Source organism: Phacochoerus africanus, chromosome 9 (genome assembly GCF_016906955.1).
Source record: "Phacochoerus africanus isolate WHEZ1 chromosome 9, ROS_Pafr_v1, whole genome shotgun sequence".
NCBI classification, from domain to species: domain Eukaryota; kingdom Metazoa; phylum Chordata; class Mammalia; order Artiodactyla; family Suidae; genus Phacochoerus; species Phacochoerus africanus.
Genome location: NC_062552.1, coordinates 93,561,379 through 93,580,154, shown reverse-complemented (window position 1 = coordinate 93,580,154; position 18,776 = coordinate 93,561,379). Strand labels below are relative to the sequence as shown.

At 38.8% G+C, this 18,776-nt stretch overlaps 1 protein-coding gene across 2 annotated transcripts in view; it reads right to left on the bottom strand.

The window, feature by feature from the left end:
* PALS1 (protein associated with LIN7 1, MAGUK p55 family member) overlaps positions 1-18,776 on the bottom strand; it is a 100,537-nt gene that overhangs the window by 70,254 nt on the left and 11,507 nt on the right. For both annotated transcript variants that reach the window (XM_047795195.1, XM_047795196.1), the window contains exon 2: positions 338-423. The gene's annotated coding sequence lies outside the window, so the exon portion shown is untranslated. The remainder of the gene's footprint in view (positions 1-337; positions 424-18,776) is intronic.

Here is an 18,776-nt window from a genome sequence, read left to right as displayed (position 1 = left end):
CAAGAAACAGAACCATTTGTATGAGAGCTGGGAAACGTGAACTGCTAGCTGGAAGACAAGTTCCTATAGAGTCTGTATCCTAACTTTTAGGCAGAGGGAAATGTAGCACATACGCTGGTCTACACTAGCATCTAAAACTCTAGATTTTTATTTTTGTTTTTCAACTCATCCTTCCTCCCCTTCTCCCAGAGTAATGCCCTTTGACCAGCAGCTGGGAAGTCTCATTTTAAGCGATCAGCATTCCTCTGACATTCTAAGAAGCTGCACTTTTGTTTCCATAGAAACAGCTTTGTCAGCTAACACAAAATTGAGGCCAAGAATAGTGAAAAGAACTTACATTATGCAAAATGGAAAGTCCTTGTGTACTATCCTCTTAGTTCTTCTTCTCCGCTTTTTCAAAGAACTCAGATTAAATGTATTACTCTGTAAAACAGAAAAATACACAATCAAGCGTTAACACCTGCAGTTTTTTTAGAGAGGGAGAGAATGGGAGAGAAAAGTTAATTCAATATGCTATCCAACTGTTTGCTGATGACTAGGATTTCTTAGTATAAAGCAATCAAAATGCGCACACTCCCATCTTTAATGAACATCAATTAAAGTCAATGTAAATTACCTGAAGTCAACGATGAGAAAGAAGTGAAATAAAGCAGATCCTAAAGCTTTTAGAAAAGGTCAAGATCCTTCTGAAGATTATTTTTAATGACTTTTAACCTCTAGGTAAGGCTTGAGCAAAAATGTAATTTTAGGGTTTTTTTCTTTGTTTTAACTACAACTTCTGGATCAATTTTAAACTTCATAATGAGAAGTTTAGGATCCAAAAAGAATGTGACAGGAGCCACAGTTAATTCAGAGGGAGAACTGTTGATGCTACATTGAAGAGAAAGATAGAAGAGGATCCTGAACTAATGGAGACACTGCATTCTGATAGGGTAACAGATAATAAAAAGCAAACACACAATAAGAAAGGATTATAAAGAAAGTAAAACAGGGTTATATAATAAACAGTGATGTTCGGAAGGGGCAACATTAGATAAGATGGTCAGGGAAGGCCTATTTTAGGAGGTGATAATTACACTGGGACTTGTATGACCAAAAAAAAAAAAAGTCAGCTATGGGAAGATCCAGAAATAAAGAATTCCAGGTTGAGGGAACAGAAAGTACACTTTCATATGGATGTCACCAGGAATCTCAATTTCAATATATTCCAAACTGACCTCAATTTCTTCCCTTCTACTGTTAATTACACCACTATCACCAAGGTTTTCCTTAAGCCTTGTTAATCAATCAGTTGCCAAGATCTGTTGATTCCATAAGGTTTTTGGAATCCACTGAAGGGTGACAGAATAAGCCACCCTAAAATATGTCGCTAAAAGAGACTATTAAGAAAAGGAAAAGGCAAGCTATAGGAAGTGAGAAATATTTGTAAAATATTTATATTCACCATAAATACTCTTATAACTCAGTAAGTCAAACAATACAATTTTTAGAGAGGCAGGATATTTGACCACCAAAGAAGATACGTAAATTGCAAGAACAAACATTTGGAAACACACCCAACATCACTAGGGAAATGCTAATTAAAACCACAATAAGATACTAGCATAAGGACAGACAAATCAGTTGAACAGAATTAAGATCCAGACAATTCTCATATTTACAGGCAAGTGATTTTCAACAAGAGTGCCAAGACAGGAGTTCCCGTCGTGGCTCAGTGCTTAACGAATCCAACTAGGAACCATGAGGTTGTGGGTTCAATCCCTAGCCTTGCTCAGTGGGTTAAGGATCCAGCGTTGCCATGAGCTGTGGTGTAGGTTGCAGACTCAGCTCCGATCGACATTGCTGTATCCCTGGCATAGGCCGGCAGCTGCAGCTCCAATTAAACCCCTAGCCTGGGTGCACTGCTGTGTCCCTGGCATAGGCCGGCAGCTGCAGCTCCAATTAGACCCCTAGCCTGGGTGCGGCCCCAAAAGGACAAAAGACAAAAAAAAAAAAAAAAGTGCCAAGACAATTAAATGGGAGTCTCTTACATGGTTCTAGGACAACTGGATATCTGGATATCCACATGTAAAAGACTGAGGTTGGACTCTTCACACTATACAAAAAAATTAACTCAAACTGGATCAAAGACACACATGTAAGAACTCTATAAAACTCTTAGAAGAAAACACAGGCATAAAGCTTCATGACCTTGGAATAGGCAATGGTTTCCTAAGATAGGGCATCAAAAAAAAATGCAACAAAAGGAAAACAGACAAATTAGACATGATCAAAAGTTAAAAAACCCTGTGATTCAAAGGACATCATCAAGAAACTGAAGACAATGCACGATATGGGAGAAAACTTTTGCAAATCATTTATCTAATGGGCAACTTGTGTCTAGAATATATAACAAATGCTTATATAATAAAAAGACAAACAGTCTGATCTAAAAGTGGGATGAGGACCTGAATAGGCAGTTTTCCAAAGAAGATATATAAATGACCTTACTAAATAAGCACATGAAAGATATTCAATATTATTAGCCATCAAAGGAAAGCAAATCAAAACCACAAGACACTACAACACCCACTAGGATGGCTAGAATCAAAAAGACAGATAGGAGTTCCCGTCGTGGCGCAGTGGTTAACGAATCTGACTAGGAACCATGCGGTTGTGGGTTCGGTCCCTGCCCTTGCTCAGTGGGTTAACGATCCGGCATTGCCATGAGCTGTGGTGTAGGTTGCAGACGTGGCTCGGATCCCCCGTTGCTGTGGCTCTGGCGTAGGCCAGTGGCTACAGCTCCGATTTGACCCCTAGCGTGGGAACCTCCATATGCCGCGGGAGCGGCCCAAAGAAATAGCAAAAAGACAAAAAAAAAAGACAGATAAGTCACTGATGAGGATATACTTCTGTTGGGAATGTCAAATGGTGTGGCCACATTGTAAAATAGTCTGGCAATTCCTCAAAAGATTAAACATAGACTGACTATATGCCTCATTAATTCCACTCTTAGGTATACAACCAAGAGAAATGAAACAAATGTCCACATAAAAACCCTCCACAAAAATGTTAACAGCAGCACTTTTTTTTTTTTTTTTTTTAAGGGCCGCACACACGGCATATGGAGGTTCCCAGGCCAGGGGCTGAATTGGAGCTACAGTTGCTGGCCTACGCCAAAGCCACAGCAATGCCAAATCCGAGCCACATCTGCGACCTACACCACAGCTCACAGTAACGCCGGATCCTTAACCCACTGAGCAGCCAGGGATCGAACCTGCAACCTCATGGTTCCTAATCAGATTCGTTTCCACTGCGCCTTGATAGGAACTCCAACAGCAGCATTATTAATATGAAAAGGTGGGGGAAAAAATCCAAATGTCCATTAACAGATGAATGGATAAATAAAATGCTGTATATCCATAATGAGATTACTGGGCAATAAAGGACTGATACATGCTACAACATTGATGAACTCCAAAAACAGAAATAAAAGAAGCTAGTCACACAGGACCACATACTGTATAATTCCTTTTATGAAATGTCCAGAACAGGCAAATCTAGAGAGACAGAAAGTAGACTACCTAGAGCTGGGGACGCATGGGTAGGTGGAGATGCATGGGTAGGGTGCAGGTTTCTTTTGAGGGGTGATGAAAATGTTCTAAAACTGATTGTGGTAATGGCTGCACAATTCTGAATATACTAAAAGCCACTGAAATATACACTCGAAATGGATGAACTCTACACAGTATGTAAATTATAACTCAATAAAGCTGTTTAAAAAAACACAATGAAATACTATTACAAAAAATGGCTAAAGTTAAAAAGAATGACAGGAGTTCCCTGATGGCTCAGCAAGTTAAGGATCCAATGTTGTCATTGTTGTGGCAGGGGTTCAGTCTCTGCCTGGGAACTTCCTCATGCCTCAGGTAAGGCCAGGAAAAAAAAAAAAGATTGACAATACTAAGCTTTGGAGAGGATGTGGAGAAACTGAAACCCTAATATTGGCGAAGATGTGAAATGCAGTCAGTTTGACAGTTTCTTTAAAAGTTGAACATACACTTAAGATATAACCCAGTGATTCCATATGGGAAACACATATCTTTATTTGTAAAAAAACACCAAAATTTATATGAGTATTGATAGAGCATTATTAATAATAATAGCTTAAAACAGGCCCCAGTCCAAATGTCCTTCAGTTGGTCAATGGATAAATAAAAAACAGAATACTATACAGTAATAAAAAAAATATGAACTGGAGCTCGTTAAGGTGCAGTGGGTTAAGGATCCAGCATGGTCATAACAGCGGCCCAGGAATTTCCACATGCTGTAGGGGCGGCCAAAAATAAATAGATAGATTAATAAATAAATAAACTATTGATATATGTCACAATATGGATGGTATCAAAAACAATGTCAGATACCAGAGCACATACTGTATGATTCTGCTTGTATGAAATTTCTAGGAAAGGTAAAATTAGTGCTTTAGAAAAACAATTTGATGCTTTCCTAGAGCTAGGGGTGGAAACAGAAAATGGCTACAAAAAGAAGTGAGGGAACTTTTTAATGTGATGGAAGTGTAATAAAACTGAATTTCAGTGGTAGCTACACAATAATATAAATTTAACAAAACTCAAATGTGCCTGTAAACCAGCTGAATTATAAGGAATATAAATTATATCTTAATAAAGTTGTTCTCAAAATTCAAATTGAACACAAAATGAATGCATGTTAATATGTTACACCTATTGACCTGATTTTAAATTATACATTTAAAATTGCATCTTATTACATGTAAATTATATCTCAAAAAAAACCAATTTTTTTAAAAGGCCATTGGATAGTTGTTTTTTTTTTTTTTTTCATTTTATTTTTGTCTTTTTGCCTTTTCTAGGGCTGCTCCCGCGGCACATGGAAGTTCCCAGACTAGGGGTCAAATCGGAGCTGTAGCCGCCGGCCTACGCCAGAGCCACAGCAGCGCAGGATCTGAGCCATGTCTGCGACCTACACCACAGCTCACGCATGGCAAGTCCGGAGCCTTAACCCACTGAACAAGGCCAGGGATTGAACCCGCAACCTCATGGTTCCTAGTCGAATTTGTTAACCACTGAGCCATGACGGGAACTCCAAACATATGTGTAATGGCTACTTTTTTTTTTTTGGCTGCCCTGAAGCATATGGAGCTCTAGGACCAGGGATCAGATCCAAGCCACAGCCCTGAAAGAAGGCGCAGTAACACAGGATCCACTGTGCTGGGCCAGGGACTGAACCTCAGTCCCAGTGCTCCCAAGCCACTGCTGATCCCATTGAGCCACAGCCGGAGCTCCGTATTGGATAGTTTAAAAACAAGTCACATACTGATATCACATTTAAAAAAAAGAACCCTACTTACTCAATAAATGTTTAGCTCAATGCACAAATTTTAGTTTCCAACAATGAATGGACTATACATCTTTTCAGAGAAGAAACTTCGCTATGTCTAAAACTACTGTAAATACAAGTCAAAACTCAAACAGAGTTAACCCTTGAACAACATGGGGTAGAGGGCTCCAACCTTCTGTACAGTGGAAAATTGGTGTACGACCTAAGTCGGTCCTCCATATGAATGATTCTCCACATCCACAGTTCGGCATTCAGATTCAACCAACCACAAATCCTGTGGTACTGCAGTACTGACTACTGAAAAAAATCCACCTAATTACGTGGACCTGAATAGTTCAAAACACATTTTTCAAGGGTCAACTGTATTTGGGTTAGTCATGGAAATCATTAGCTCAGAAATTATAACTGACAACAATTTAAGGAAAAATACATAAACTCTCCAAAGATTTAACAGGAAAATTAGTTTTTTTTTCAATTATTTTTTATAGAGAACTAAAACACTGTTTTAAAAATACTTTAAAAATATTTTAAAAGCAAATAATATATTTGAAGTAAAAAAATTTCAAAAGGTACAATGTAAAAAAAATTTTTTTAGGCTGCAAAACTGATTTTTTTTTTATACAACTGACAAATCAAGCCCCTTAACTTAGAAAAGAACCAAATGCAAATGTCCTAAGTTTGTTTTTTGTTTTTTTTTGTTTTGGCTTTTGCCTTTTTAGGGCCACACCCTCGGCATAAGGAGGTTCCCGGGTTAGGGGTCGAACTGGAGCTACAGCTGCCAGCCTACGCCACAGCCACAGCAACCTGGGAACGGAGCTGTGTCTGCAACCTACATACCACAGCTCACAGTAATGCCGATCCTGAATCCACTGAAGGCCAGGGATCGAACCCACACCCTTATGGATACAAGAGGGCTCATTAACCACTGAGCCACGACAGAGAAATCCCTGTCCTGGTTTATTTTTAATGGAGCATCCTGAAAAGTCCTATAATAAGGGCATTTCTAAAATTCTATCTAGTTCATGGTTTAGGTTTCAGACAAATGTACCTTTATTTATCATCTAGATATTACATTCCCAAGAAGCCAGTGCTAGCTATCCTCATAGCTTTGAAACTAACTATATTTAGAATGTACTATGCCAGATAAATTGTAAAAATGGAAGAAAGACCCCTTTAATTGAAAAAAATCCTCAAAGTAGAAATCAAACGAGTAAAGATTTCAAAGGGAAATAGGGGTAGCATATATCACAACTTAAAAGTCACATAAATCATATGCTCTCACATACAAAAAAAAAGATATGATTCCTGACACTTAATTTAACTAGATATCAGTAAGACAATGTCAATAGCTAAGAAGATAGATGTTTCTCAGATGAAAACTTTCAGAGACATAGCAGTTTTGAACATTCCTGGCAAAAGTTGTATATAAAACATATCCACAACAGAAAGATTTAGTTTGCAAACTTTCTATTCTCACCCCATAACTCTAGGCCTTGAGACAAAAATAAAAATAAGAAAACATGGGGAAAAAATGGCTGGAAAAATATTGCTGCATTTATGATTCGTTAGACATCAATATCCTAAAATATTCATTTACCAAAGTCTGTCAAAGACTTATTTATAAATATCACCTTGACCCTTTTTTGTCTTTTTTTTTTTTTTTTTTTTTTAGGGCCGCACTTGCGGCATTTGGAGGTTCCCCAGCTAGAGGTCTAATCAGAGCTACAGCTGCCAGCCCACACCACAGCCATAGCAACGCAGGAGCTGTGTCTATGACCTACACCACAGGTCATGGCAAAGATGGATCCTTAACCCACTGAGCAAGGCTAGGGATCAAACCCGCAACCTGATGGTTCCTAGTCAGATTTGTTTCCACTGTGCCACAATGGGAACTCCATCACCTTGACCCTTCTTAAAACATTTTTGGATTACAGTGGTTCTCCACCAAGGGTGATTTTTGCCTTCTAACTGTCCCTACCAGGAGAACTTTGACAATGCCTAAACATATTTTTTATTGTCAGGACTGGGTTGAGAAGTGCTACTGGCATCTACTTAGCAGGGGCCAGGGATGCTGCTAATCATGCACGGGATAGGCACCCCCCCACAAAGAATTATCAGGTTCAAAATATGTCAATAATGCCCGAGTTGAGACCCTGAGTTAAAAGAAGCAAACACTAACCCAAAATTGAGGCATTCACTCTTTTAATAATTTTCTTTCTTTTTTTTTTTGGTCTTTTTGCTATTTCTTGGGCAGCTCCTGCGGCATATGGAGATTCCCAGGCTAGGGGTCGAATTGGAGCTGTAGCTGCCAGCCTACACCAGAGCCACAGCAACGCAGGATCCGAGCCGCGTCTGTGACCTACACCACAGCTCACGGCAACGCCGGATTGTTAACCCACTGAGCAAGGGCAGGGATCGAACCTGCAACCTCATGGTTCCTAGTCTGATTCGTTAACCACTGCGCCACGACGGGAACTCCTCACTCTTTCAATAATTTTCAATAAGCTTCTCACACTTCCAAGACAAAACTTTAAATAGTTAAGCTCCCTTGCTAACCACCTAAGAGATTATTTTCATTAACTATGTTCCAACTTTTTCAAGTACTACTGGTTCCCAAAAAAGAAAAACTGAGGCTGATTTTTAAATACCATCTAATCCGGTGTTTTTGAAAATGCTCAGGACAGGATTTATTTCAAAAGTCATCTTGGAGTTCACATCGTGGCGCAGTGGTTAACGAATCCGACTGGGAACCATGAGGTTTCGGGTTCAATCCCTGGCCTCGCTCAGTGGGTTAAGGATCCGGCATTGCCGTGAACTGTGGTATAGGTTGCGGACACGGCTCAGATCCCGTGTTGCTGCGGCTGTGGCAAAAGCTGGAGGTTACAGCTCCAATTTGACCCCTAGCCCGGGAACCTCCATATGCAGTGGGTAGGGCACTAAAATGACAAAAAAAGAAAAAAAATTTTAAAAAAAGTCATCTTAAACATGGACGGGAAGAGCAGAAGCTTTTTTTTTTTTTTTTTTTTTTAGGGCCACACCTGCTGCATATGTAGGTTCCCAAGCTACGGGTCAAACTGGAGCTGTAGCTTCTGGCCTACACTACAGCCACAGCAACGCAGGATCTGAGCTCTGTCTGCGACCTACACCACAGTTCATAGCAATGCCAGATTCTTAACCACTGAGTGAGGCCAGGGATCAAACCTGCATCCTCAGGGATGCTAGTCAGATTCATCAGAAGCTCATTTTTGTCTTTCTCTTTAAGGTTCAAGGAATTAAAAAGTTCCGCTGACTTAAAAGTTCCAAAAATAAAACCTTTAATCTCATAAATTACTCTTATTTTACAAATAATGAAGATTCAGAAAATTAAAGTCACTTGCCAAGGTGACAGAGATCAATAAACTCAGAAGTTCAACAAGGTAAAGACTGCCAACAAGATAGCAACACAGTATGGAATACAAACTACTACCAAATAAACTGCCTTGCGTTATATACTGGAACCTGAGTGGGAAACCAAATACAGTGGAAATACATTCCAGCATATGGTACCCTCCCTGTGCCCCGTCCCCGCACCACCATCGAATGTTTATCATCTGGCCAGAGAGATTAAACATGCATATAAAGTGATAAATATTTACATTAAGAGTGGCCCAAATAAGTTAACTAAAAAATGTATAGACAAAACACTTAATGATCTAGCTAGTATTATTTACTGACTCTCTGTGTGCTAAACATTGTGCTACCATACTTTACATAGCTAATCCTCAAACAATTCTACAAGTTTAGGTACTACTACTATCCCCAATGACAAATGAGAAGACACGTTTAAAGAAGCAAACTATTTTGCCCAAAGAGCACCTCAATAAATATTCAACAGTCATAACAGGAGCTCTTGTGTATATGGTTTCAAGTCTTTTGTATCATATAATCTTTACAACATCCTTACATGGTATTTTACAGAGAACAAAAGTAAAATGATTATTTAAATGGTTTTGAGTAAGCAGTGATGATGACAGTACTTAGAATTAAAAGAAGTAAAAGCTGCAGCACTTCTTGCCAGGCAGGGTGTCAAGAATTTCACATATGTCACTTTCACTCAATCGTTCCAGTCCGTAAAAGTTATCCTCAGTTTACAGATGTGGAAAACAAGTATAAAGAGGTTAAGCTGCTCCCCAAGGTCATAAATCTAAATGACAAACCCAAGACTCATACCAAGTCTTCACGGCTTCAGGATAGAAGCTCTTCTCTCCTGCCATTACTTTTATTTAGTCTTATCCAATACTAAAAGGAAAGGAAGAAAAATTCTCAGCTTTGAACCTTCATTCGCTTGTCCATAGAGATGCTCTCTTTTAAACAATGAAATTCTATGAAAAACACATTTGCAGATCCAAATACCCAACAGCCTCTTTTTGCTTTTTTACGCCTAAAATTTAGCTTTGGCCATAATTATTCCCAGGTACCAATCATTCACCATGTTCCTTTACAAATCTGAGTATTACCCTATTATAATAGTACCTTGCGATATTAAGAAGAGATGGAGGAACAAGGGATCATTTTTTTTAACCAGATGATAAGAAGCTTCCTACATACTACGCAATATTCTCTGAAGTGAAAGGTATTCTGGGAGTTTTTTTGTCCCCAATTCAGTGGGAAAATTCTCCATTCGTTTATATCAAACACAAAGATGAAGGTCTATGGAGACATTCAAAACCACAAATTCACAGTAGGAACTGGTTAAAAGCCAAACAGTATCAAAGATATCAAATGGTAGGTTACTTGAACTGCCCCATTATCACCTTCAACAACTTGGTAATGAAAGATTAAATGCATCCTAAAGGTTAGTCAAGTTTCTGAAAAAGGCACTAAGATAAAAGGTAATTTACAACATTTTCAAACTAACAAGAAATGGATTTTTAAACTTGTAGGATAAAATTACTTGCAATATGGCTTTTCAGTAATATTCTACCAATCAAGAATATATATGAACTAGTTGGAGAATAAGACCAGACTTGATAAGGAACAGAGCCAGTGTAAGAGATAGAAGATAAAGCCAGAATTGACTCTGAATGCTAAACCGAACTGTTTGAATTTTCTCCTGCAAGCATTGGGAGACTATGAGTATCTGAGTTTAAAAAGAACCATTTAAAAAAAAATTTTTTTTTAGAAAGTTAAAAAGTTAAACCTTCTCTACACTGTAACCAGAGTTGACAGGGAAATCTAAGGAGAGCAGCCAACAGAGACAATGTTTAATACTTTACGCATGGGAGGATAAAGGAAGAAACAGCTTAAGAAAGGAAAAGGGATAATTTTCAAATAATGCTTATAACAAAGGATGATTTGACAGTCTTTGGAGACCAGGAACCAAATATAATTCTAAAATATTGAGCATGACAACTGAACCTGGAAGAAATTATGGGACCTTAAAATAGGAAAATTCAGAGAATAAGGTTTTTCTCTCTGGGAGAAGGGGATGGGGAGAATTGGAAAGATGATAAGTTAGTTATAAATTCCATTTTAGAAGTACTGCATTTAAAGTGGGAATTATAAAAAAATAAAGTGGGAATTCTGTCAGGCTGTTAACTGCTAGACAGGGAACCAAGGAGGGCAGGCTAGAAATGAAAATTTGTAATTTATATATTTGTATCTTATATTTGTAAAGCTTTTCAGTTTCTACAGTAAATTCATGCACATTATCTTATTTGATCTTCATAAGTGCCCTAAAAGGTAGGCAAGTCAGATATCCCCATTTTCCAGAAGATATGCAAGCACTACAAGTCACAGAGCTAGAAGCAACAGAAGAGGAACTAAACTCCAGATGAGTTAGCCTTTATGTGGATCCATCAGGTTAAGTTAGCTATATCTCTGTAAGATGACAGCATACTGACTACAGGCTTCCTTTCAAAAATCACACAATTACATTATTCTTCTACCTTTAAAATACGATTATAGAAAATTCACCTTTTCTCAACTGCTTCATAAAATGAATTTTAATCTGATAATTAATTTTACTGTTTTACATGTTAACAGACTCCAAGATTACTACAGTGCCAGACTGTGGCAGCATAACATCTACTGCTGTTTCTAAACAACCACACAGCAGAGGTAGTCAAGTGGAGAAATAGAAAATCCAAATGAATTTTCCTATTTGAAAAGTGAAACTAAGCTACCAACACTCCAACTTCCTAGTAACATTTTATTTTTATTATTTATTTTTGGAGTCTTTTTAGGGCCACACCCACGGCATATGGAGGTTCCCAGGCTAGGAGTAGAACTGGAGCTGTAGTTACCGGCCTATGCCACAGCCACAGCAATGCGGGATCTGAGCTCTGCTTCGACCTAACACCACAGCTCATGGGAATGCCAGATCCTTAACCTAATGAGCGAGGCCAGGGATCAAACCTGCGGCCTCATGGATACTAGTCAGATTCGTTTCTGCTGAGCCATGAAGGGAACTCCTTTTTCTTTCTTTTTTGTTTTCCTAGTAATATTTTTAAAATGTTATTCTCTACTCTGGGCTGCTCCAGTGTCAGTATGTGCTGCCAAAGTGAGCCACATGTCCTATCCTGACAAACTGTTTTAAAAATATTAATGTACAGCTTGAAAAATGAATGCCATAAAAATATAATAACTAGATCCTGTCAGATAAATCAGCTATCCCCCGGGATCAAATCTAAGTGCTGAAAATTAGAACCATAATATCCCTAAACATGTTAATAACTGCCATCACTTCTAATTCCATAATACCTCACATATACCCTCAGCTTCTCCCTCTCACATACCACCTTAAATGATATACACAGTATTTCTTTTCCTATGAACTTCTTCATAATCCCCCCGAAATCAGTGTCTTTAGCTGCCAATCGTTTTACAGAGTACCGCTAGATTAACTCTCCTGAAGCACACCTATTATGACAGTGTCCCTTTTCAAAGGTTTTTGTTGCCTTCTCCCTATTTTAAGTTACTGTTTACTAAGGGTTTACTATGTACCATTCATTCACTGAGCTGAACACCTGGCATGAAACATCTCATTTAATCCTCACAACCACCTCCTTGTTCAGTAGCTAAGATAAGGAACTTGTCCAAAGTCAAAAGCGAAAGGGCCTCAAACTGAAGTTTGCTTGACTCTGGCACTTTATTTATTTATTTATTTATTTTCTCTTTTGTTGTTGTTATTGTTGTTGCTATTTCCTGGGCCACTCCCGCGGCATATGGAGGTTCCCAGGCTAGGGGTTGAATCGGAGCTGTAGCCACCGGCCTACGCCAGAGCCACAGCAATGCGGGATCCGAGCCGCGTCTGCAACCTACACCACAGCTCACGGCAACGCCGGATCGTTAACCCACTGAGCAAGGGCAGGGACCGAACCTGCAACCTCATGGTTCCTAGTCGGATTCGTTAACCACTGCGCCACAGCGGGAACTCCGACTCTGGCACTTTAATAACGACTCTGTAGAACACATCTCCAATTCCTTAGCCTGGCATTCATATGGCTCCCCTTGACTTAGACCTAGAAAACGCCTCCTACTTTATCTCTCCCTCCCCTATCTTCTGAATCAAACTACAGTTGACCCATGAGCAACATGGCACTGAACTGCACGGGTCCACTTCTACGCAGATTTTTTTTTCAATAGTAAATCCTACAGTATTACACATCTGAGGTTGGTTGAATCCACATATAAGAAGGGCAGACTATAAATTATATTCATATTTTCAATTGGGTGGAAGGGTGCTTCTAACCCCCGAGTTGTTCAAGGGTCAGATGTACTTGCCGCTTCCACACTTCCAGTACAAGCCCTGCAACTTCCCTGTTCCAAAGCTTTTCTTTTTCGGCTGCACTAGTGGTACATGAAAGTTCCCAGGACAGGGACTGAATTCAAGCTGCAGCTGTGACCTATGCCACAGATGTGGCAACACCAGATACTTAACCCACTGCGCCAGGCCAGGGATCAAACCCATGTCACCACGGAGACAATGCTGGATTATTAACCCACTGCACCACAGCAGGAACTCCCCCCCACAGCTCTGACTTACTGTTTCTTATAACCAGAAAAAAAGACCTTTTTGCTCAATTCTTTTATCTGTTAAAAATTCCCTCTTCCAGAGTTCCCATCATGGCTCAGTGGTTAACAAACCTAACTAGTATACAAGAGAAAGTGGGTTCAATTCCTGGTCTTACTCAGTGGGTTCAGGATCCAGCATTGCCATGAGCTATGGTGTAGGTCGCAGACTTGGCTCAGATCTGACATTGCTACGGCTGCAGCACAGGCAGGCAGCTACAGCTCCGATTCAAGATTCAACCCCTGGCCTGGGAACTTCCATATGCCGCAGGTACAGCCCTAAAAAGACCACCCCCCCAAAAAAAAAAAAAACCTTCCTGCATTAAGTATCTTATAAACTCTTCCTTAATTTTGAATCCTCTCATCCACCTCCTACCCTACCCTGCTAGGGTACTTAATCTATGCCTCTGCTATAGCATTTACTTATACATTTCCCTCTTCCCATAAGTTATATTTTACTTTTTAGTGAAATCCCTAATACATCCCCGTACTCTCTGGTAGAAGAATCAACATACTTTTTAATGTACATATTCAAACGAATCATGTAGCCTATCAGTTTTTTGTTGTTGTTTTTTGTTTGTTTGTTTGTTTTAGTGACATCCCTTGGGGAACCCTTTATTTTCCAGCTCTAAACTGACTGTTTTCTTTTTTGCCCAGATCCACCCACCATCCTTCTCCATCAGCTCCACATCCATAAAGGCTGGCCTCTACGGACTGACTACATTACCCATGCTCTCTTATCCTCCCACTTCCCATGGGTTCAGCCAGGGGGAAGTTGAGCCCATTGGAAAAGAGAGAGTGGCTGAGTCCTTTATTCCGCCAGCGTCCTGTGCAGCTGTGTAGTTTGGTAGGTTATATGTTCCTCTAAGGCCACAGTTCTCACAAAGTGGCCCCCTCTTACAGCAGTAGCTCTTATAAACGCCAACAACCACTTCCTCCTTTGCCCTTTTAGGCCCAGGTTTAGCAGTCTGCCTGCTTCTGCTAAACCTAGGATGCTTCACCATTCTTGTCAAACTCCCTTAACCCAACCCATACCTTTGGGAATAGTCCACTATTGAACTCTCTTCCATTACTCAGCTTGATTTTGCCATCTGCTTTCTGCATAGAATCTGACAAAAACACGCTCCAGTGTGAATTTATTCTCTAAGTCATCTTCATTTGTTCATCCTTACCCTACAAAGTTCTCACCTCTTTCCTCTTTATCTATTCCTTTCTTTTGGAGAGACCCACAATAGCTTCCTAAGAAAGGATACATGAGGTAGATTTTTTAAGACCTTGATTTAATTGGTACTAGTACAGATTCCGTCCTCTTTGAGTTACTCTTTTGCATCCTTGCCCCCAACCTTAATTTCTCACAGCTTCTCATGACTTCTGGCTCTGCCTCTTTGCTGTTCTCTCCAAGAAAATATTTATAATGAGAGTGGTCCTTTTCTTCCAAGTAGAGCAGGAAGAAAAAGAAGGTAGCATAAATATGTAAAAATATTCACTTTGGTATAAGGTTTTTGTGTGTGGGTGTAGTGACCAATCATGTCCAGTGTTGGAAACAGTCTAAGAAGACAGACATTATGTACGGTTGATGCTTACATAAATCAGTACAATATTAATGGAGGACAATTTTGCAACTATATCCTAAAGATTTTAAATAAACCTTCACTATCAATTCATTTTTTAGAAGTATATCCTATAAAGTATGTTTAGAACAATTTGGGTATGTTATTCTACTTTTTCAACTGTAAATTTAATAAAATCTAAATATAGATCAAATACTTCTACTTAAAGTTTATCATTCTAAGATGTACCATCAATGTAAAATACACAACAGATTTTGAGGACCCAGTGTGGGTAAAGATGTAAAGCATCTCATTATTTTTTTGTATTTAATACACATAGAGATGGTAACTTTTTATACACTGTGTTAAACTATACTGTTAAAACATATGTCACCTGTTTATTTCGAAAACTTTCAAAGTGGCCATTAGAGCATGAAGCCCTACACAAAATGACATGGAACAAAGGCAAGTGAATAAAGTAAACTTTAGAATGGTATTTATATATATCATCCCATTTTTATAAATGCACATAAAAATGTTTATAAAGTTGTTAACACAAAGTCTGGGGACATACATACAATATTGTTTTCATTTAATCTCTGAAAAGTAAGAATAACAGACCTCTCAGATCTTACCTCCTACTAATACTTCTGTACAATTTGGGTACCTTACAAAATATTGATGTAAGTGTGTTACTTTTATGATTTGAGGGGGAAAACCACACAGACACTACTTTCTTTGAAAGGGAAAAAAAAAAATAGAAACTTTATTTTTTATTTGTATTTTTTGGCCACATCCAAGGCATGAAGACATTCTAGGGCCAGAGACTGAACCCACACCACAGCAGGGACCAGAGCCACAGTTGCTAACAGTGCCAGATCCTTAATCTGCTGAACCACCAGGGAATGCTCCAGAAGTTGTAAATTACAACTACCTTCTTAAAGTACATAAAAATTAGCAAAAGCAACAAAGCCCTTTCAAGAGGTCTAGAACCTTTAGGTGAAGAGAAGTATTCAAAATATTATGCCCAAGTCCCTAAACAATTTTATAAACAATGCAACAATAAATAAGAATTTCTAAATAAAGCACTTAAGCTGTCATTAGATCATAGCTTTTCAAACGTCAGGATTTCCTCTAACACACAAAAATGACTATGTTAGATCTTTGAAACTGAGAGTTTACCAAAGGAAGAAGAACATTAGTTTTAAGAAAAATTCCAAAAGGGATCACTAACACTTTACAATATAGTAAGTCAAGTTCACCTTTCGTCATATTAATGATGCACAATGACAAACTCGAAGAATCCAAATCACCAAACTCACATGGCTATTGCTTTGCTTTCTAGATAACTATTTCTATGCGTATTTTATACAGATTTTCTCCTTTCCCTTTAGTCTTAGGTGTCAATCCCTTTAGTCAATTACTTTCCCTGAAACATGCGTCACAAGTTGCAGGTCTCTAAAAATACGTTAACAAGACTACCAAATTTTGAACTCAAGTGATTTAAAGCTTACTACAGGAAAAAAAATACACTCCAAAGGTCAGCAAATTAGTAGATGATTACCTCTACCTAGATGGTTTATTGGTATATAATTCAACAACTGACCATAAAAAAAGGAAAGAAAGAAAGAAAGAAAAAGGATAATTTGCCTTGTCATTGAAGACATACTATATAACCATTTCACAGTTATTAGAACAAGAACATTAACCAAAAGTAATTTAGAGGGTATTTCAGGACCAGAAGCAGAGTTGTGTCATCAAAAGAGGAAAGGAGAAGAATTTGAGAAGGAAGAAGACTGATGAGGATATAAATGTCACCAAGTTTGAAATCTACTGAACTTTTAGTACCACAGAACTGCTGACTAAGGGTATGAGCAATGTTCTGTTTTAACCAGACAGTCTCAGAAAGTAGGAAAACTTAAGCATAGAAGGCATATTATGCAACAAAAAATAAGAACAAAAGGTCAATCTTAAAGATTACTGTAGAGAAAACCTACAGTTATAAAGGATTACTAAAACTACACATTCATTCAACAATGTAAATACCGATTTGGTATGAAAACTTGGGATAGTCACTGGCAAGAAAAAGCCTGCTAAGGCAGAGTCCTTACCTTTAAGGAATTTAAAGTCTAATATGGAAAACAGATAAGTAAACAAGCAAACAAAACCCCTATAGGACTGCAATGCTATTTGGTAAGTACTGTACTACAACTGTAGAAAGTGCTACAGGAATTACCTGTAGAGGAAGAGCATTCTTTTTTTGTTTTGTTTTGTTTTTTGTCTTTTTGCCATTTCTTGGGCCGTTCTCACGGCATATGGAGGTTCCCAGGCTAGGGGTCGAATCGGAGCTGTAGCCATGGGCCTACGCCAGAGCCACAGCAACACGGGATCCAAGCTGCGTCTGCGACCTACATCACAGCTCACAGCAATGCCGGATCGTTAACCCACTGAGCAAGGCCAGGGATCAAACCCGCAACCTCATGGTTCCTAGTCGGATTCCTTAACCACTGCACCACAACGGGAACTCCCAGGAAGAGCATTTTATAAATCAATGTATAAATGGGAAAGCAAAATGAGGCCCAAGACAGAGAGGAAAGGCTTCCCTTAAACAAAAGGAAAAAAGTAGGAGTTCCTATTGTGGCTCAATGGAAACAAACCCAACCAGTATCCATGCAGATGTGGGGTTGGTTGATTCCTGGTCTGGCTCATTGGGTTAAAGATTCGGCATTGCCATGAGCTGTGGCATAGGTGGCAGACGCAGCTCAGATCTGGCATTGCTGTGGCTCTGGCATAGGCAGGCAGCTATAGCTCTGATTCTGCCCCTAGCCTGGGAACTTCCATGTGCCTGCCGCACCTGTGGCTCTTAAAAAGAAGAAAAAAAGGAAAAAAAAAAGTAAACAAAACACTAATGCAAGCACAGTGACATGAGTAAAATTAAACAAATGCTTTCTAAACATAAGATTTTAAATCTCCATAATAAAACCCAACTCTGCAAACTGTTATTTTTTTAAGCCTATTTAAGAATGTGTAGTGAAAACGACCTAGTTAAAAAATATCCTAGTGAAACCCTTGAGTTGATAAGAGAAACTGATAAAGCTGAGTAGTACTTGATCTCACTACATACACATGCTGTTTAAAAACAGGACAAATTATTCTCCCCGACTTTTTACTATTATTCCAGAGATGAAAAAAACTAACTCAACACATTATAATTACTCATCAATGACTCACTCTATGACAACTGATTCACACAATTCCTATAAAACTGCTTAATCAAATTACTGATGGGAGTTCCCATTGTGGCTCAGCAGTAACAAACCTGACTAGTATCCATGAGGACGTGGGTTCAACTTCTGGCTTTTGCTCAGTAAGTTAAGGATCTGGCATTGCCGCAGTTGTGGTATAGGTCACAGACACAGCTCTGATCTGGCGTTGCTGTTGCTGTAGCATAGGCCAGCGGCTAGAGCTCCCATTCAACTGCTACCCTGGGAATGTCCATATGCCATGGGTAGGGCCCTAAAAGGACAAAAATAAAATAAAATAAAATAAAATATATACATATAATCACACAATCAAGTCAAAGCATATTTATTAAAACATAATGCAGTTCATTGCAATTCCATGTAAATGTCATAAACCAGGTTTGTATTCTATCTCTTATATATGCATAAGCATTCATGGAGTGCTTTATCCACACCAGGTATTATGTTAACCATTCTTGATACAGCATCTCAATTAATTCTTGAAATAAGACCCTGAGGGGGATCAGAAACCAAAATGCGACACTTTGGCATAAGGATTTTTTTGAGCTAA